Below are 21,751 nucleotides of genomic sequence, written 5' to 3'. Positions count from 1 at the left end.
TGATCTATGTGTCTTTTTGTTGAACTGTGCTCCTCATTACGCTAATGGGGAAAAAAAGAAGTGTACCAGGAGGGTGTCACTGCAAATTGAGTGATTTTGTTGCATTATGTAGATGTCTCCCATATTAAAAAGTTGTGGGCATCTTATTATCATCCTTAGTTGGAATTTTAATTAGACTCACTATAGAATAATATGTTAATAATTAAACTCAGGAGCATATATTTTACATGAAAATGGTGCTACATGCTGTATAAAATTATCATTCAATTTCCAGATCACCTTTATGAGAAAAGCATAGAGGGACTTGGATTGGAGCTGATTGGCGTATTTTGTTTGGTGTTCTGTGATAAGCTCTCTCATTTACTGACTTAGTAATGCTACAAAAAAGGTGCAGTTATTATCCATACATATATAGGTGATATAAATTCACAGGCTCTCCAGAAACTCTTCACACAGTTCAGGCATTTGACTTGAATGTATGTCAAAGTACAGTACAAAGTACTGTTCCTGCCACTTAACACAGAGGCGCTGTGAATTACTAGTGCTAAGCAGACATACCTCACCAAACACCTCTGAAACAGGAAAGCAATTCCCTTCTTCCTTTTAGGTAAGAGTGAGTGTGAATAGAAATTGAAAACACTTTTCTAGTTTGAAACCCAATCTGAAAACAGGTGAATGTGCAGGCTGAGTGTGACAGAGAGCAGAGCCAGGTTCTGCCAGGATCCATTAGTTGTTGACCCAAATAACTTGGCTGAGGGTTGAAACAATCTTTCCAAATTATTTCCCATCCTAATTCTGAAGTCCTTCTAGCCCATCTGTAAACACATCTGGATGGCAGAAAGATATAATTAGTATTTGTTTCTGATTAAGTTTTTGGGTTGTTTTTTTTTTTTTTTTTTTGCTGTCATGGAAGATACTTCCTCACCACAGAAGCTTTTCCAAAAGATGTAAGTAATTTTAATTTTTAATCTCTTTAGACAGAAGGATGTTGAAGCTTCTGTTAGTTTCTAAATCAGATTCTGCTGTCACTTATATCCTTCTAGGAAGTTTGTGGAACTTCTGGAATTCCACAGAATTTAGAGCAGCTTCAGAACTATCACACATGTAGTTTCTTAGGCAACTATTTGTCTATAGAGACAGGAAGAGTTCTAAGAACTCATCCTTTTTCTATGTCTGGAAGTGCAGATATTATATGACAGAATCACAGAATCACAAGATTGGAAACGACCTGCAAGATCATCTAGTCCAACCACCCTCCCATTCCTATTAGTACCACAAGCTACTAAACCATATGACAAAATAGCGCAATTCCTTCTCATTCAGAAACTTCATCTTGCTTATACAACAGACATATATTCAGTCATGCAAGAGGAGAGCAAGATGTCAGGATGCAGAGAATTAAAACATGAGAGAAGGAATTGTCAGAATATTTTTATCCCTGTTCCCTTCCTTTCTCAGAGGAGTGTGCATTGTTCTGAGTGGATGGTTTGTTCAATGATAGTCCTGTACCCAAAAGCAACAAAGCTTTTATGTGTTGTATGAACACAGATAAACACTGAAATGAACAGATATTCTTAAATGGCTCTAAATTTTGAAATTGTTGTTTTAGAGTTGCTCAAGCAGTCGCATGATTCCAGTGGCAAATAACCTTGACTGGGAACAAACATAAACTTATTTTTTAAGTATCCATCCAAAATCATCTATTAAGACACATGCAGAAATGGGGTAAAATTTTACTTTTGCAGTAAGATTATCTATCGTAAGACTTTGAATGAATTAAGGTGGTTATTATCACTTGAAAATTGAAAAAATCTCCTGTTGTGTTAAATTTTTAGTGCAGTAAACACATACTTAAACATCTTTATTTTCCTTCATGTCACGGCTGTTTTACTTTTTGAGAATATTTTGCCTGAAAGTCTTCATATTCACATAATAATTTTCCAGTCCGTATTTTCACTAATGCAAAAAAGATAGAAAAACTCTAAGAAAAACCAGAGCTAAGTAGTTAAACTAGTTATTTGACTGTGTATTTTCCAAGTCAGCATTCTCAAAGACAGTAAGAATTTTTTTTTTAAATAAGAATTTTTTTCATTAAGCTTCACTAGGAAAAGGAAAACTCATGCCACAGGAGAGTAAAATTATTTGTATTTTAAAAAGTAATCTGACTTGTAAAAGGGAAGGAAATAAGTCAAGAAGACAAGTTGAGAGGTACAGAAGTCATGCCTACACCTCATCACAAAGATTATCCCTTGATAGTGCGTGACCTAACTTAGTATGCCTGTGTTGTGAATATGTTATACCATACCCAAAGTAATATTTCTACCTCGATTCACAACTGTCTCAACCTCTTTCTTGTTATTAGGTTATCTAAGATGTCTTGTGTCCTTTTGCTCATAATGACTAGTTATACCACATAACTCCTCTGTTTTTTCTCTCTGATTTCAAGTGACATGTTCATTCCTCTCAACATCAGAGGTTGCTTTTGCTGTGTCCTGTGCATGCATGGGAAGACCTCTAGATTAAAGAAATGCTGAGTTCTTTCACTCTACATTGTTACTTTCTGAATTAGTAGGCAGAGTTTGCTCTGTGTCTGTTCAGTCACCTTCATGCTAGAAATAATGGGGATTTTAATTACATGATGTTAAACGTCTCTCTCTGATGTATCCATGTATTGGAAGGCTCATCATCAATTCAGCAGTTGATTGAGGAAACCTTGGATAATGAGAGTTTATTAACCCAGGTTAATGAGCCTCAGGCAGAAGTGAGGGATTTTGTCCAGCTGAAGTGGAGCGTTGAACACAAATCTGGCAATATGAGCAGAAATCAGCTCTCTTGAGATGTGCCCGGGAAATGACAGAGCATTTGGTGGAAATACCAGCAAGTAGAAGCTGAAAGAAAAACATCTGCATTATGAGGAGCTACATTTTTAATCATGTCCTCCAGATCTCTGAGGAGAGGTGAATATCCTATCAAGTGCAATGACAAAGGGGGTAAGTGGTTGTTGCATTTCTCAGAGAAACAGTGAATATAGGTTTCTCAAGAAGCCCCACTGACCCTTCCCTGAAAGAGTGCTTCTATTGCCCACTACAGTACTGACAATACCTCTGCTCCTAGCAAAATGCTGCCAATCTTCCCCTGGACCTTACTTCTAGTCCTAAGTGCAGAGAGCTGCGCCAGAGTTATGGTGTTCCACAGAAGCAGGAGATTATCTGCCTTTGTTTTTCGTGAGTCAATTCCCCAGTAAAACATTTTAAATTGTTTCAGATTTGCTCATTTGCAAGTAACTGTAATTCCTTGCTAGAAAGACCAGAATTATCCAACAGAGAAAAATATATTCCGTACTGTCAATGAAAAGTAAAAGAATGAAACTTCAGTGATGAAAACACTCATATTTAATGTACTGTGTGCACTGCCCATTGAAAATGTAGCTATCTACAGTTCAATAACGTAGGAGCAGAAGTCTTCTAGATTCCTACTTTTGTATCTGATTCTCTGTGATTACAAACTCTGAGAGGAGCAATAGTTTGAGATGATTCATTAGGCTGAAATCCTTGGTCCTAAATTCAGGAAAAGATTTGCCTATGTTGCCAGATCTAAGAGCTCATGTAAGTGATGCATTTACTCTTCAGGCATTGCTGTTGGCAAAATTTAAATGGATCCAAAATCTTCAAAAAAGCAGATGATAAGAGACAATGGCCCAAAAGAAAATTGCCTTTGAGTTCCTTAACCAAAAATAGGAAGTACCGTATTTGTTAATATCTTGTGCATCTGTTCCAAAACATAGCTCACGAAATTGATCATCTTACCCCTTCCCTGCTGAGTAACTTATCCATACTGAAATTGAAAGGAGAGGAAATAAATACTTAAAATATAAAGAGTTATGAAGCACACGCAACTTATGAAACCAAAACATCTGCAAAACGTCCGAGTGAATGGTAGATGGCCTGAAGTAAGTTGGGTGTGTACTATGTCTAGTTTCAACGTATGGAAAATTGTAAATATGTGAATCAGTGAAAATAATGGTAAGTATTCCAGAAATACATCTGAGAGAGGTTTGAGGAAGTCTAAAGTCTATTGTAAAATTTCCATGTTGCTTCTTTCTCAGAAGGTAAAATTCTGCAGTTCTCATTAAAGAAAGCTCTACTAAACACAAGGTTAATACATACAGATAACAAACTGTCACTCTGACTCTGCTGGATCCCAGGTGAAATTGTGTCTGCACAGAAAAGTTCTCACTGCATGGTTTTTTTTCCATATTTTCTATGAAAATATTACTATAAGAAAAACTCATAGATGTATTTGTGAGAATGTGCCAATTTCACATGATAGCAGAAGCCACAGGGCCTTGGGCTCCTGGCAAGTGTGAACTGTGGAGGCTCGTCCTTGTCTTCTGCAGGACATGCAGTGATCCCAGTCAGGTAGTATGTAGGAATCCTAGTAACTAAGTAATTTAATCAGAGTTTACTGCTTTTGCCTCCTTTTTCTTGTGGATATAGTGAAAAGATCCTTTCGGATTCATGTGATACTTGAGTGAGTGAAAAAGGTGGATATGCCTTGTCTTACAAAACATTATTTTCCACGTTTTAGTTCATCAACACAGCCTATCATCTACGTCCTGTAAGAGGCCATGTGTAAATAATTATAGCTGACTAAGTGCTTAATGGCACTTGTGAGCTTCCTGTAGGTCGCCTGCCAGGCACAGGTACTTGTGCTGCTACAGAAAAATGCAAGTTCCTTTGCAGAAGGATATTGGGGTGGTGTGGTAGACCTGTGTCTACTCCCCATACTAAACCAGGATCCCTCTCAGTGGACCCAAAGTAAGCCCCACAGCCATCCCCACAAAACCTCTTAAGGTTGAATTCTCATTGTAACTTCTTCAGCTGCACCACAGCCCACAGCAATTCTCACTCTAGAAATGCCTTCTGTTGGTATTCCTAACTCCAGATAGAAATCCCTGATAAGAGTTTCCCAGAACTTCCCAGTGTGTGCCAGTCTACATAGTCTCTTTGCCCTAGCAGGTCCTTTCAAAGTCCCTTCAGTACACATTACAATTTCAAATCTGCTCAATTATTTCAATCTCCTGTCCAAAATATCCTTCCAAACCTTGCAATGTCCCTGCACCTCTGCTGCAGAATCTGCTGCTACTCCTCACTGCTCTGTTTACAGGATTCCCAAACTCTAATCTCCTGACAGTGAAGGATGCTCTGTTCTACACCTCTGGGCCCGTCATCTTTTCTTGCACCATCTACTGACATTCACACCTGCTACCATGGCTGGCTGAGCCCATCTCTCCTCTGTCACACTATTTCCTCTTTAATCCCCACACAGAGGGAAAGACCCAGTTCCTGCTTCTCATTGGAATTTCTAAAACCAAGACACAGGCCACAGTTCATAGTGAAGTGCTTTAATATGACACAAAGTGTGGAAGAAAAAAAAAAACAAACAAACAAAATGAAACATCTATTTCAGAAAGCACAAATGTATTTACTCTTTATTTCCTTAATCTTATTTTGCAAGTAGGTCTGGAATTTACTTTTTTATAGGATTTGCAAAATAAAGCCTCAGAAAATATATTATCTCTCTTTCTACCTTCTTCTCTTTTCACTCTATTTTAAAAGAAAGTGGGGGAAGTGAAAAGAGACTAAGATTCAAAGGACAGAGTTGGAGGTTACTTGATCATCTCTGTAAATAATTACAGTACCATTGACTGAGTGCCCCAAAGCCAAATTTCCTGCTGACAGATTTTTGTGTCAGCAAAATTTCTATTATCTAGTGGAAGGAGACTTTAAAATCATCACAAGTTGAATATAAGGCAGAGTACAAAACAAACTCATTGCCAATTCTTGATGACACAGAGTTACTTTCCCCCAAATTCATATATTTTTTTCCTTTTCATTCCCATCAGAAGCGTTACCTCCATGACCTTATCAGTTCTTCCTCTAACACACAGCAGAGTGTTGGTTGCTTCATTTTCCCTGTAGTATTTTTTCCCCATTGAGACTTCTCAGTGCTATCCTAATGCAGAAGGTTACTTTATTAATCGCTTTATTAGCCCTGTTTTCACCTTTGGAAAAGACTCTTAATTCTCCGTCACTAAATTCCTACAAGATGCTGTGAAAAGACAGCAGTGGGTCAACACTCCTTATTAATCTTTTTTTTTAATAATAAAATAGCTGAACAAGGAGACACAAAGACAGCCTGCATAACAAAATTCTGCAAGGTGCCTCAGTTAGACCTTTTCTTATTGAAGAGCTTGTTCCAACACAGGAACATATCTGTTTCCTTGCAACTTGTACTTTCCTAGTACATTTGTACCCAGCCTTGCACTGCTGTCAGTGATAAAAAGGTGAACAAAAACCATGGCACAGGGGAACATTCAGCAGAACATTGTGAATTTGAAAAGCTACTGTGTGAAACCAGGCAAGTAGAATACCTTGTTTTTCAGCCATAAAAATCTTTTTAAATCTTATTTATTTATTTATTTGTTTATTTTTAGGAAAAAATAAAAGAATTGAACGTGGTAAAAATCTGGTCTGCTAAACTGTTGTTTAACAAAAGCTACTAAATTTTGCCTAGGTGGTTGTTGCAAACTGTCCAATAAATCACCAAGGGGTAGCACACATCTAAAAAGCCTTCGAGCCTTTACTAGCTCAGATGGTGATAGATTACTGCACTTCTGGATAAGATGCTGTAGTAGTTGATAGCACACATCACAAAGAAGAGACCTATTTCCTGGTCTGAAGACTCTTTTAACAACTAGATTCAGGGCTTTCTAATATCAATGTAAGAGTTTTCTGAATTTAAGTTCTTCAAATCAAATTGTGCCCATTTGAAAGAGATGAGGGGTTCTTTTCCTGCAAAAGTCTGGAAGCACCAAGGACACTAGACTCTTTCCTTTTCACTCAACACCACTTCAGTGTGTGTTCAGGGAGTGCGCAAGTGGAAAGAAAATCAAACTTGATACCTCCTTGCTGGTTTGATTTTCCAGTGCTAGGAGGAGAAAATAATAACAGAGAACCTCATTCCCAGGATAAGATTTGTTTCTCTGATTCAGATTAAAAGAATAAGATTTCTCATTTATTAGTCCCTCATACTTTTGACCTCATCTGTTCCCACCGACCCCCCCAAACAAAACAAAACAAAAACAGAAAACGCCCATATTCACTGTGCAAAAACATGTAATAAGAATCTCTGTGCCTTTTGTACAATGCAGAGAATTCTTCAGACAGCATCCACAAGAAGAGGGAGGTGATCTTTAGAAATAACTATTTTAGCTGAAAATAAACATCATGGTATATGGACTTATTGAGGAGTGAAGGGTTTTGCTCACAAAACCTTGCCTAGCACAACTGATGCTAAGCACTATTTGGCTGAGAGGTTGTACCTCCCCATCCATCACCTCCCCTCCTTCTACATCCAATGCAGCCATCTTGTTGCCATCACAGCCCTATCCACTGCAACTTTCTCTTCTGTCAAGCCAGGTCAGAAGTAAGAGTTGCAAGGGTGCAAAACTACATGAAGACCAACCATTCCATGCAGCAACAGAAGAAGCACTGATTATTACGATTTTTAAAGATATCCTTAAAGCTCAAGCTGCTGTTCCTGTGATATTAGATTGAAATGCAGACTTTCATTAAAACAGGAAAGAAAATCTAGCCATCATGGCTGTGAAAAAAAAATTTAAAGACACTGAATACCGGATTCAAAACCTACATTGCAAATGAAAAGAAAGAGATTTAAATTTTCTTTGTCTACTTCAATGTTTTAGAAAAGAAAAAAAAAAAGTATTTTGCTACTAGAGAGATAGAAGAGAGCAGGAATGTGTGCTTTGGGGATGTTTTCAGAGGAAGGCTGCAGCAGTACCACGGAGCAGCTGCCCTGACTGACAGCTCTCCTACCCAGAACAGGGGACCCGCTGTGTGGTTTCCATGTGCTGCCTAAGAAGAGGCAGGTGGCACACAGCAGCCGCAGCAGCAGCAGCAGCAGTTTTTTGGATGAAACTCCCTCTCTTTGAGTCCTGTGGTTTGTGCAGCTCTCTTGAGAAGACATTGAAAGAGGTGGGAAAGGCAGCATGATTTTCTACCAGAGCATTGCTGGGAATTCCAAGGATCTTTTCCCTCTGTTTCCTGTAGATGCTCCCCTGGACACTGAAACATTAGTGCCACACTCCAGTCTTCAACTCATAATCAGGATTAGATAAGCACAGAAATACAATCAGCTTTTCACTAAACTTCAGAATTTACTAATTTTTTACCTGTTTGCTTGAATATGTTTACTTTTATCCTTCAGGCAAATATTTCTGCCTCCTGTGAACTTTTATGTAAATCAATGGAGGCATTTGGCAAGTCACATCAAAACTGCAGCTTTACATATCACTGAAGCGGAAAATAAATGGAAATAATTACTGATGTCTCCAAGTACAGATATGTTTCAAAATGAAACATGTAGCTTGAAGGAGCTGGGTTGTATATCCAATGATTTCCTGTTAGCTTACACAGCACTGGCTCGGACATTTTAATTTCATTCAGGTTTGTGCTTTTTAGGGAGGTCAGGGTGTGATGGTGGCTGTTCATTTACTCCTTTTGAGCATATTGGCAGAATCTGTTCTTCACTTATTTAGTAAGCCCAGAAGATGATACTTGTAAATCCCTCTCTCATACTAGGAATTGAAAATTAGCTGGGGTTTGGAGGAAAATAGTATACACTGTAGTGCCAATAACATCACTGTGGTGCCACTGACTGAGCAAATTGCAGTTTTTATATGATAGACTTGATCAATATTCACAGGGGTCAATACTAATCTGTTTTCTTGTGTTTCAGTGTAAGCCTGTAATGCATATCCTGATGTTATTAAGTTGTACTGACAAGAGGAAAGCCAAGTCCTACAGTACAAAGGACTGTTCATGAGCCCTCACCAGAGTCCACCATTCTGACATTAGCTGCATCCAAAGAGAAAATTTAGGAGCCCTTCTTAGAGTCTTTGGATTCTTGAAAACAACTGTCATATAACTGTTACCATGACAATACTTGAAGTACACTCAGGACAGATGGAAATGTTGTTGCTTCTAATACAGAAAAAGATCATGCAGTCCTACCAAAGGTCCACCTGGAAAATACCCTCTCTCTAGACCAGGTGTCCATGGAAGGAGGAACAGGTGTCTCTTCACTCACAGCTCTCAGCCTTCTGTTATTCTCAACCTTTAGAGTTGGATGTGATTTCTCTCCTTAGTCAATTTCTCCATATTTCTCTCTGATTAACTTGTCCAGTGGATGTCATGTGGTGTACACATACCCTTCAGGACAAGGATTTTCAGATCTACAGCAGAAAGAGCTGCCTTTTTCCATTTGTTCCAGACCTGGTTTCTTACACCTTCATTTGATACCTTGTAGTCTCGGTGCTAGCGACAAGAGACTGTGAGGACTTCTTATTCTAGGTTTGCATTCAGGTATTTCCTTCACCATCAGATCTTGAACAGGGCTTGGTGTTTTGTCTTTTATGTTCTTCACCAGTTTTGACATTGCAAAGGAAGTTATGTGGGGAAGGCATGTGTGTGTGAATGAAGAGCTGGTTCACATCTCACCTCTGCTCTCTCACTGGTAGAACTTTTGGACACCATCATCCCACAGGGAATATCTGTTTCTCTTGACATCAAAAGTGTGTGGAAAATCTAGAAGCTTGATTTGGCATCTGCTACCTTAAAGCCTGGGAACAAGGGATGTTTCCATAGAGTCATTCATCAGTACTTATCATGATAGTATCTACCTACCTCCACATGCTAAACAGGCACACCTTACACAGAAATGTAAGCCTGTGCAGATTTGGAGCATATGCACAAAACATCATCATGTAAAGCACTTGTAGAGAATCCCTATCATACTACAGGGAGACCATGCAGCAGAGATTTGTACTTCTACTGGGAGGACAGCACTCAGACCAACAGCACCACTAAGATTGTTGCCAAACTATCCTGAGACAGATAAGGATTTGCTTTGTAAATCTGTTTGAAGACATCTCTGGAGGGCAAAATATCAGTCCAGTTTCCAGATTTCAGTTATTCAAACCCTGCTGTTAACATCAAGACAACAGGGAGGACGTTGAAAGTTTGCTTTTGTAAGACCTAGATTTTGAATACACCATCAACACTTGCACTTGTATGGGATTCACACTCCATTTGGAGATGCTACAGTTTCAGCGAATTGGGAAGACTCACTTTGACTAATGTTTATAAATATCTTAAGGGAACTGAGACACAAATGCATGAGGCGAAGTGTGTACCTCAGTGGTGTGTAGTAGTAGGACAAGGAGCAGTGGCTTAAAACTTGAACATAGGCAGTTCTGTACTAACATGCAGAACTTCTTAATGGTAAGGGTGATGGAGCATTAGAACACGTTGCCCAGAGAGGTTGTGGACTCTTTTTCTGTGGAGATATTCATGAGAAGTGGTCAAACACCGAGAACATGGTACATGTGGCAAATAAAATATAAAGCATAAAAGCCTCCCTCTCCTCCCAAAAAAGAGAAAAGAGGTAGTGAAATTGCATATTTGCTTTAGTAAAGCAAAGTACTGGAAATATTCTTCCAGAACTATCTACTGACAGGAAACTGATGAATGTTTGAAAAAATATATGGCACTGTTCTGCTTCATAAAGCCTTATGTCATGGCAGTATACCAATACTTTTGGCTTGTAAAGCTCTGCTGTTCATTCACAATTGGAGAAATGCAGGGGAATCTGTGAGCTCATGGCTGAGGGGACAGAAAGAGAGATGAAAAGAAAAAAGATGAATCATTTTAAAGTTGCTAGTTTGCAGCATTTAACATACACAAACAATATTTTGAAATGTTTGAAGGGTACAAGATCTGATTCACGTGCAACAACAATTGAATGGCAAAGAAATCAGAAGAGTTCAAAGTCTTCACCTGTAGTGCATCTTCCAAGGCTGTCTCTCTTGAGGTTGACAGGATTCTCAAAAGGATGCAGTGTACACAAAAATCAAAAGATGTTTCATATTCAATGAAATGTTCCTGCCAAGTTATTCCGCATTTTCTTTTAGAGTGCCAACCAGCACAGATTCAAAGAGCTTGGACTTAAAAACACAGCCTTCAGAGTCTGTGGAGAGGTGGTGTGAGGCTGTTGTCTGTGCTTGGTCAAACACCCCAAGTATACAAAATGAGGGAGGCAATGATTTTTCTGTTACTATGATCATGTTAGCAGTGCTAGTGAGGTATCTGCGGATTCACTGAGCTGAAATTCTTGATCAGTTGTCCCTTTTCATGCCAGTGCTGCATGTTTGTTATTGTATTTTCTGACTCATTCAAGGCAACCTGTGGAGAGCCTGTATCTGAGATACTGATGCTGAAGGAAAATCACAGCTAAACAAGTGACTACATGCAAGTACATTTATATCAAGTATTTATTTTGATCAATGCTTGTGCTCAACCAAGAATTCAGCTATAAAAGCAGTTTTCTGAGAATCATGTCCTGAAGTGACTACAGAATTTGTGCTATGTAAAATTTCCGATTACAAAATCATCAGAAAACTAATTTGTAAAATCTCCTATGAGAACACAAGATTATTTTCTTCCTTTTCTTTTTCTTCTAGTCTCAACCTGAAATCTTCCAGATCTGCTCCTGCATTTGCCTTAAGGAAAGGAATACACTACCCCAATACAAATGGTCTTTTTCATTATTTTCCCCTATATCCATGCAAGACTGAGCAATCCTTTGAATCAGATGTCTAAGCTAATGACAACATTCATTAATTCATTAGTTTAACAAATGGACTTGAATACTCCTTAGAATGTCTTTGAAACCAATAACCTCAAAATGGTGTAAGCAAAGTAAAATGCTTCAAACATTTGAATAAATTTTATCACAGATGGCAGGAATTTGTTACTAAGGTTATTTGTTCCCTCTCCAGCAATACTCAAACATGAGTTTCACCTAAATAAAGATAAATCTAAGTTATTTCCATGGCCTATTAAAGCAGTTCAAGTAGAATTTATTTGCCTTCCTTACTTCACAAACAGGAGCCTAGCCCTTTAAGTACTGTTGTTCCAGTTTTAGAGGAGAGAGACCATAAAATGGGGGTGCTTCATTAAAATACCATAGCTTGCACCTCTCAAAGGCACAGGAAAAGAATGTTCACTGAGTAAGTAACACATTATAAATTATAATTGAGATTCAATTCTCCCAGGGAGAAGGGAAGGTAACTTGTCATTTGAAGTGTTGTGAGTTTCTGAAAATGGACCAGGAGTTTAGAGGGTATAATGATATCATTAAGAAATGCCCTTGCAAAGCAAGCAAAATTATACTGTGCTGTTTCTTGAAAACCGCAGGAACTCTTTATTGTTCTGTCAGCAGCAGTTCAAAGAGCTCTGTGACCCCATTAACATTCACTCAGGCATGTATAGCAAATTGGAGGGGTGAAGTTTCTCGAATAGTTAATTATATTTTTTGTGTTTGAATACCTATCGCTGCTAGCCATGTGGGCTAAGTGTCATAAATGCACACCTTGCACACCTGGTTTTCCTCATGGCTGAATTTATCTTTCAGTACTTGGAGAAAGCAATATCAAAGGTGGAGAAGGGACAGGGAGGAAGGAAGTGGAGAAAAGCTAGATTAGGGATAGCTGGTTTGATGGCCAACGCTGATCTTGCAGTACCTCTGCTTTCAGCAGAAATATCTGTTTGATGGTCAAAAGACCCTTCAAACCCACATACCCAGGTCTGGGTAGGAATATTTGGAATATAACACTATAAGCTTAAGCTAAAATTACTCAGAGAAACTGATTTTCTTCCATTTTCAACAAGAGGCAGCACATCTAGCCAAGCTATTTATTTAATTCTGTATGAAAAGTTGTGGGCTTCTCCTAAAAAATGTTGACATTTCATAGAAAAACTTAATTGAAGAAATTCAGAATCTCAATAGAACCACAGTTTGACTGTTCTGCTTGCATTTGTCGTTTGTCTGTCCTGTTGTTCACAGGATTTTTCACACATGATGGCAAATGGCCACAGACAGTCTCCTTGCTGCTGTGACTACTGACTCATCTTAAGCAAGAGAGTAGCCAGCAGAAGGAAACAAGATTTTTAGGCATTTTTTGATTGGTTGGAGAAAAAAGCTTTCTCTTTTCAATTGAAATTTATCAGAATTTGCCTTCAAATGGTGAAGGTTTAATTTTTTGCACATTGAAATGATTGCATTTTTTCAGAGAGACAGAGGGAGAGAGAGAAGGATAGGAGATATTCTCTCCAAAGTTAAGAGGGAGCACACACATTGATTAATTAAGTCCACGGTATTATCTGTACCAGTTCATTAATTTCAGCAACAGTACATATTCAGGAATCCTTATCTCTTTAGGACTTCAACCTCACAGATTTCCTCACACTTAGCACTAAATTTGCTAAATACCAAATGATGGAAAAGAGCATCACAAGGAGATAAGTTCTGTCTGTGCTATACTGAGATGTTACTTCCTGAGAAATTCTTCAATTCAGGTTCTCTCTGTTAATGAAGTCAAATAAAGTTAGGATTGTCAGTGGCATTCTTCATAAAACTTCTCCCAGATGTTAAGAGTCAGACTCTGTCACTGGTGAAGAAGTGTCTATGCGTGTCAGCATTCCAACTGACTCAAAAGAAACAATCTCTTCAGAGCATTGAGCATATGCACTACTGAGCAGACTCCTATGCAAAGCTGCCTTTAAATTCTTTTGGAAAATTGAAAAATATTGTATGTATTACCCTATAAGCTTTTGGCAAGTTTCCACTTTTTTTTTTTTTTTTTTTTTTTTTTTTTTTTTTTTTAAGTTTATTAAAAGTTTTGCTGTTATCCTCCATAATTCTTAAACGGCGATAGAGTATTTTTATTTTGTTCATCAAATATATATTCATGCTTCTGCCTCATTTCTGAAAAAAACTGCCAATTTGATGACATTCTAAATGTTTCTGCTATTTGAACAATATTTGCATTGTAATTATAATTTTGCTAGCTATGCTTTTTCTCAGCCATATTTTCATTGCATGTATATTAGAGTTGATCAGAAAGCCTCCTTTGAAATGGAAATGATTTTCATTACACTTCAGCCATGCTTTAAACTGATTCTACCACAAACAGTTCAAAATAGTGGGAGAATAGAGAAAAGCAGAATGCACATTCATATAATCTAGGACGTGTCTAGCAGAAAGATGCAAGAAAAATATCCTAAGAGAGTTTTGGAAGGTTTGAATTACAGCACAGTACAGCTGCTGGAGGGATTTGCCCTGAAATGCTTTTTTCCCTCAGAAAATACCGATTTGTCAACATCAAAGCTTGGTAGAGGGCAAAGGGTAGAGAGGAGGGGAGAAGCAAGTTGGGAGTCTCAACGAATTTTTCACTCTGTTTTCATCTTTTCCATGGAAGACTATAGTGTTTGAGGTGTCTCAGTTTGACGTGTTTGAATCAAGGAACCCCTGCTATTCAGAACTGCTTGTTTCAAGTGTGAAGCTCTACACAGTTAAGAAGAGAAATAAAAATACTTGACAACAAACTAGATTCGGGATTTCTAGACAAAAAGTTCCATTTGATGTACAAAATTTCAAAAAAATATTCAGATGTTGAGGAACATACCCCCCAAGAGTGCAAAATTTATCAAATGGGAAATTACTTCCTGCAACAGGGCTGGAATTACAGTCTCCACCAAGGCAATGGCAAAAGTCTCGTTGACATCTGTTGCCATTTCAACTCAAGATTTCTGAAAATGCTGTGGTCTCTTCTAGCCATACTGCATAACCAATACTGAGGATTTTATAAGTTCTTTTGTATAGGTGGAGATATAAATAATAGGCTTGGCTTTAAATGAAATTTCTATGTGCTGTAGAAAAGTCTTTTCTCTGCATGTAACTGGAAAAAGCAAGCACACAAATATTGCTCCGAATCACTTCCTTTCTAGACTTACTAAACAGTTATAGAAGTTTAAAATGTGCCTGCCTACAGCTCTCTGCTGCCAAACTTGCACCAGAAATTATTACATTCCCTAGGGTTGCAGAATGGAAACACAAAGTTCTGTGCATCATTGAGTTGCACTGCAGCAGCCAGAGACCCATGGCCATTCCCACTGTTGCAGCATCTCTGAAAGGATGTGTTAAAAAAGGTATCAAGAGCCAGGGATGTAAGAATACAAATGATCTTACTCTGCTGCAGCTGCATTCCCAGGGAGTTTGGATTTTAGTCCAGTAGTTGCTAGTGAGAAACAGCACAAATCCTCTCCGAGAGAGCAAAGTCCTGATCTATCTGAGCTCAGGGCATAATTTATGCCGCATATCACAGTTTCAGTCATACTGTCACTTCACCTCTTGTTCTGGCTTCTGTTTCCACATACACATGTGCCCCCATCACCACTCCACATCTCAGATAAAACAGTACCCATTCCACCTTTGTTTACATTTAGCTTTCAGTGAAATGTTACTACTGTGTCTTAGGAATTGGATTCAATGATCCTTATGTGTCCATTCCAACCTAAATGTTCTATTTTATGATTATTTCTGATCTAGTTTTGTGTATGCAACATTTTTTTATATTTAAAATGACAACAACAACACCTAGCATAATTTCTCGTAAGAAGGTATCTGTAATTCTCTTCAAGTTGCCTTCATTAAGAAACAGCTTTTGGCATTGTAAAAGAAGTAAAAGAAACTGTTGTTACATCAGCATCACTCTTGAATTTCTATGAAAACAATGAGGAGAGGTGTAATATAAATTAATATATGTGAATTAGCCTGTTTCAATGTTTTATATGAGGAAAAAAGATTCCAGAAATACATATGACCAGGACACAAGATCAAATATAAACTACTTTTGCACAAATTCATGCAAAGTTTTGAGATATGTCCAGATCAACTCTGGTTGTGTGCTTCCTGGCTACCAGTAAGAAACATTTTTGTCTATTGCAAACTTTTCTGTCTCCTTTCCAGGACTTACAGAGTATTTGCCTCCTGTCTCACTCTTAATACAAACTCCATGAGAGCTTTACTAACATGTAATAACTTACATAAAAAAAAGTCTTTCCGATTAACTCACTGGCCTCTGGAGCTGTCCCAATTGCAGCTTATCCTCACCCAAGGCCAAAAGCCCAAAAGCCTTCAGCTGGCAAACATAGCTGTGCTGATCAATTTTACTAAGTAGTTAATTCCAATTTTCATGTGACAAATAGGCATCTACTGCCCACTGTACTCTACTTCTTTCTTGTTCCTGTCAACTCTCTAGAGACGATAGGCACACAAAGAGCACAGGCCTTCTCTTGCAGAGAGTGAAGTCTGTTTATCTACCTTTATTTTATGTATAATGAGTCAATCCCTTTTCTCATCTGCTAAAATTTCAAAGGCACTCTCACTGACAGCTCAGAGAGTACTCACTCTGCATATCACAACAGCTGTTGGAGACAGATAACACGAGCATTTCTGGAATGACTCAAGCTGACCTTGTTTCAGTAGATACTAAGTGCTCTTCATTAGCTGCGACTTCATGCTCAGCAGTTCAGCAAAGGTCTTTAATATGAAGGTCTTCAATATTTAAGGAAAAAAATACATTTTTGAAACTTTTGAGAAAGCATTTAATGGAAAATAAATTGTATGCTTTTAATGTGCTTGTATTGCAAATGGTTTAATCCAACTACTTGTGTAAATATGCGCATATGTCTCATACAAGTAGTGGATTGCACTCTCCTAGGAAAGATAATGACAAGGCCTTTGTGTAAAATCAAAAATGTAAAAATTTCTTTATTTTTTACAAGTGTCTAAATTCTCAATTTAAAAAATAAAACCAGTCTACCTTGATGTAGTTATTATACTGATGGGAAGGCAACAGAGGCTGATTCTCAGCTCCATAAATCAGCAGTACTCTGCAGACATGCAACAAGTCCCATCTAGTAATCCCACACAAGAAACTGACCTCAGCTATCTGCCAATTTTTGTCTTTCAGATTTTCAGCCTGAAAGACTGAGAGGATGAACTAATGAACGAGTGATGTCTGAGTCTGCAGTCTCTCAGAAATACTACTTTACAGTCTACCTTGATTTTTACCCCAGATGTTAAGTTTATTTACTTGTACTTCTCTGGGCAAGTGTACATACCTCTATATGTGATTTTACTTGCCCAGCAACAATTACTGAGGATTTGAACTGCTCTGTCTTCAGCAGGCATTGACAGAGAGCTCTGCATCTTTCCCTTAACATAAGCTGTTAGAAATACTTGATAAGACATAACAGCATTGCAGATTTATAGCATAGATGGATTTCTCCTACACTACAGGTTTCTATAGAAAGACAAAACTAGAATAAATATTTTTAGGGTGATCTTCAGTTTGTTATAATACAGATTCTCACTCTAAACTATCATGTGACAGCAGTCCTATGATTAGAAACTCTACAGAACAGTGGCTGTCTTACACTTTCTGTGTAAGGATGCTCAGAGCTTGCTTCCTTCATTCAATTCATAAAGAATTCAACTGGAAGTACTAAGGCCATCTCTGAGATCATACCTCCTTCAGCTCTCCATACGTAAATGTGTTGCTCCAGGGCTGGTGAAGGAAAGACCAAGCCTGCAGAGCAAAGGGCTGGCAAAGTATCTAAGTATGTGGTCATTGTCTGGGCTCTGTTTAGATCCCTAGGTTAGACCACATCAAAGACTTGGTCATGGTTGTTAACCATGACATGCTGATCTGAAATGCTATCCCATAATCTCAGCCTGGTTTCAACTTTGAATAAACAAGAACTGGTAACAAATTAGAAAGAATTCAAGCACTTCTTGCCACTCATAATGAAACTTAAGGAATATTAAGGATTCTGATTTTTCAGTTGGAAATAAAAAAAAAAAAAAAAAAAAGCATATTTACAGTTTATTTTGCATAAAATTTTTGGAAAAAAATCATATATTTAAATCAGCATCATCTTATTTTCTTTCATTTCCCTCCATTTCCATAAACAAGAATATTCAGTTTTCACTATGTGATGATAAACTGAAGATAATCTAAAAGTGATAATAATAATAAAGGATCTTTAATTTATCTCCTGGTGGGTGTTGTTGGTCATAGCTTCTGTCAGGCTGTTACCAATGAATATCTGGGGTCAGATCCCTGTTTGCTGTTGATACTGTTATGAGCGGCTCTGATTGCAAAATATGAATCGAAGCGCTATTGAATATGAAATCACTCCTGCAGTGATTCATCAATGCCACTGAGTAGAGGTAGGACTTTAGAGAGTCACTGCCCTTACATGCAGCATTGTAATTGCAAGTTACAGAATCACCAGAGAAAAACAATAACAACAAACACCTAAGATGTCTAGGATACAACCAGGGATATAACCATTCATCCTACTAGTTTCAGTATCTTGACAGGCTTGTGGCAGGTTAGCCTTTTTGTTAGGCAGCTGATTTGTGCTGTAAGCTACTCAGCTGGGTCCTGATAGCCTTCTGGCTTTGTTTTCATCAAAGGTGAGATCATAGCTTGTGCTGGACATTTTGAAAGTTTGAGGGTATTTCTGGACACTGCTGGAGAACTTGCTGCCTTTCAACTCAGAAGATCAGCTGGGGAGCTCCGTCTGAATACATGTGAACAGGTACACATGCTTCAGGATGTAGCTGGGCTGTTGTATGAGGCAGAAAAAAACAATGTTTCTCTGTCCACTCTAAAATCAAAAGTTCCTGTCTGCAGGCAAGGCAACTATATACTCCAAGCAAAACATAACTAAACTTTTTATATATTTTTTTAAAAATCTGGACTTCACACCCAGGCTATATTAAATGAAATGATTGCAATTTTGAGCCCTTCAGTACAAGAAAGCCATTGAGGTCCTGAAAAGTGTCCTGAGAAGGAATCTGAAGCTGTTAAGTGTCCAAAGCACAAATCTTACAGGGAGTGGCTGAGAGAGCTGGATTATTCACTCTGGAGGAGAAGGGGATCAGAGGAGACCTTACTGGTCTCTACATCTGCTTGAAAAGAGTTTGTGGTGAGATGGAAGTTGAACTCTTCTCACACGTAACTAGTGACAGGGCAAGAGAATACAGCCTCAAGTTGCACCGAGGAGATGCAGGGTTGGATATTAGGAAATATTTCTTCTCAGAAGGCATAGTGAAACATTAGAAGAGGCTGCCCAGGGAGGTGTCCAATCCCTGCAGATGTTCAAGAGATGAGTAGATGTGGCACTGAGGGAGATGGGTTAGTAGGCATGCTAGTGATGGGTTGATGGGTAGATTAGATAGTCTTAGAGATCTTTTCCAACCTAATTGATTCCATGATTCTACAGTCCTATGATCATAAGTAATTGCCACATCACATTCTGTCCTAATTCTCATATTTATCAGAGGTTTTCAAGCCAGTGGTCAGTAGCAAACATAGAAATTTATATAGAGCAACCAGAAATTCAAATAGTGTAATGAGAAAACCTAGTGATTATGTAACTAATCTTTAATCTCTGAATATTTACAGACTTACACAGTGTTTGGAACTGAGCACCCTGTAAAATAGTGATGTATTAATCAGTGCAGGCCAGACTGTGAAGTCTGACCAGTAGTGGTCTTGCAATACAAGATTCATTATCACACACACCTATTTAAGATTTGTTTCTTTCACTTAGTGGTGACACACTCCAGAGTAATTCAAGGGAAAAAAAATAAAAATAAAAGGGAAAAAAAATAAAAAATAAAAACACACACACACACACAAAAAAAAAAAAAAAAAAAAAAAAAAAAAAAAAAAAAAGGAAAGAAGAAAAAGAGTGGACTGAGATATTGAATCAAATGGTCAAATGAGAGCTTCACAAAACTATGGGAAAATGGCTCAATTATGGCATTAAATTAACAGACAGTCTAGAATTTCCTTAGACTTAGATAACAACATGTAGACACTCAGGCTCAACCCCACACAAAATTATAAGATGTATTTTCCTTCTATCTTCTAAATGTATGTAGGATATAATATGGCTCAAAATCTCTTCATAGGAAGGAGGATTTGGATATCCATTTAATCTGCTGTCTGAGCATCTGTATATGCACAGTGCCATCGTTGTGAGATATAACAAGGAACTGAAACAACCTTGATCTCTTTCAGATATGATCGAAACTCATAAGAGCAGAACTTGACCATTTTACTGTCAATGAACTTCAAAGCAACTCCTTTTGCGACTCTTCTTTTTCCATATCTAGATCTTGTCAGCATTTCAACTGCATTTTAAATTTTACATTAGTTTAATGTCAGCTCATTTTCAAGTAATAATGAAACAAAGTGTTACTGAAACTACTTCAATAACAAACGTAAGAGCCAATTTTTTTTTTTTTTTGAAAGAATCCCATCACTTGCTATATTTATACCATAGAGTCAAATATTTATATCATATATCATAGAGTCAAAGAATATCCTGAGCTGGAAGGGACTCATGAGGATCAATTTGTGCAGAAAAACCAAGCATGAACGACATCCTCCCAAACATTATCAACTGGAGTGCAACATTCACAACTCCTAAAACTAGCAAAGCCCACTAGTTGTTAGAGAAAGAGATACTTATGCATTTCATAGAAAGTTGTATTTCCGTTTAACGTGCAAAAGGCAGTAACATGACTTCATATGAAAAATGAAACATGCAACCATCAGAAGAAGAAAGTCAGCTTTGTTAAATTGCTCAGCACAGGTTGTCAGGCTAATGATGTAATTATAAGGTCAGCATTGATGTTTTCAGGCCTTGATGCTTCCAGAAATGTACTGTTGCCAACAACTGCAAATAATCTGGGGGCTTCTCCATCTGAGAATGAAGGAATACCTGTGAATAAGCATAGTAGGGGAAAGTGGGCCTGAAAGGAACAGCTCACTTTTCCACTGCTCAGACTTGAAGATGGCATGAGGTGGACATGTCCCCTCATTCCCATGCAGCAGAGAGACAGCCTGTAGTGCCTTGGGCAGAAATTGGATGTGGTAAATACTGGACTGGCCTCTTGCTAGAGAGCTGGCAGTACAACAGATTGAATGAGCGCAAGAGCATCTTGCTGACATTTGATTTCCTTCTGAATTTCACATGGCTTTCTCTTTCTTCTAAGTGAGGTTTTTTAAACCACAGAATGTTATTCTGCAAAGGAATGCAGATGAAGTGAAAGCAGAATCAGGAGAAGATAAGGTACTGTCCTTGTCTTTCAGGGACTAATTGCACAGCTTGACTTTCTAACTTGCTAGAATTGCTGAAAAATTCCCTACAGAGGAGAACACAGGATAGAAATTACTGGCAGATTTTTCTGCCTTATTTCTGTATAATAGCATAAAGAAAATCATGATCTAATTATAGACAATGCATTAGTCAAAAAATAGTTGAACAAATTGTTCTTTCTAGTGTATTTGTTAAATCTAAAATACACACACCAGGGAAGATTATTACTGAGGTATTATCACTGCAGGATACCTAAAAAGTACTAAAAATAAAATGGAAATACAATCATTTTTAAAATCTTGCCTTTTTGATATGCAGCTATGTGAAATGCAGTCCTTAAGCCTGGTCTAAGTTGGAGTCGGCCCTGCTTCAAGCAAAGGGGTTGGGAGAAATGTTCTTCAGAAGTCCTTCCAACCTGCGTGGTTCAGAGGTTGTATCAAATGTCCACAATTAATAAGATGTTGTCACACTACTTTAAGTCTAAAAATCCAACTCAGGTCTAACAGAGAAAATGGACTTGGAATCAAGTGGAAATGGTGAAGTCACCCTGAGCACAGCAGCCCATGCCTGTCTTCTGGTTGTTC

The 21,751-nt window shown here is 38.0% G+C and overlaps 1 protein-coding gene across 1 annotated transcript in view; it reads right to left on the bottom strand.

Moving 5' to 3' along the window:
- Positions 1-21,751, bottom strand: part of CLVS1 (clavesin 1) — a 79,542-nt gene that overhangs the window by 31,781 nt on the left and 26,010 nt on the right. The window lies entirely within an intron of this gene.

The sequence above is a fragment of the Lagopus leucura genome, unplaced genomic scaffold, assembly GCF_019238085.1.
Source record: "Lagopus leucura isolate 7727_CA_CO unplaced genomic scaffold, USGS_WTPT01 Super-Scaffold_100002, whole genome shotgun sequence".
Classification (NCBI taxonomy): domain Eukaryota; kingdom Metazoa; phylum Chordata; class Aves; order Galliformes; family Phasianidae; genus Lagopus; species Lagopus leucura.
The sequence above is the reverse complement of the archived record's forward strand: the minus strand, read 5'-3'. Positions and strand labels throughout refer to the sequence as shown.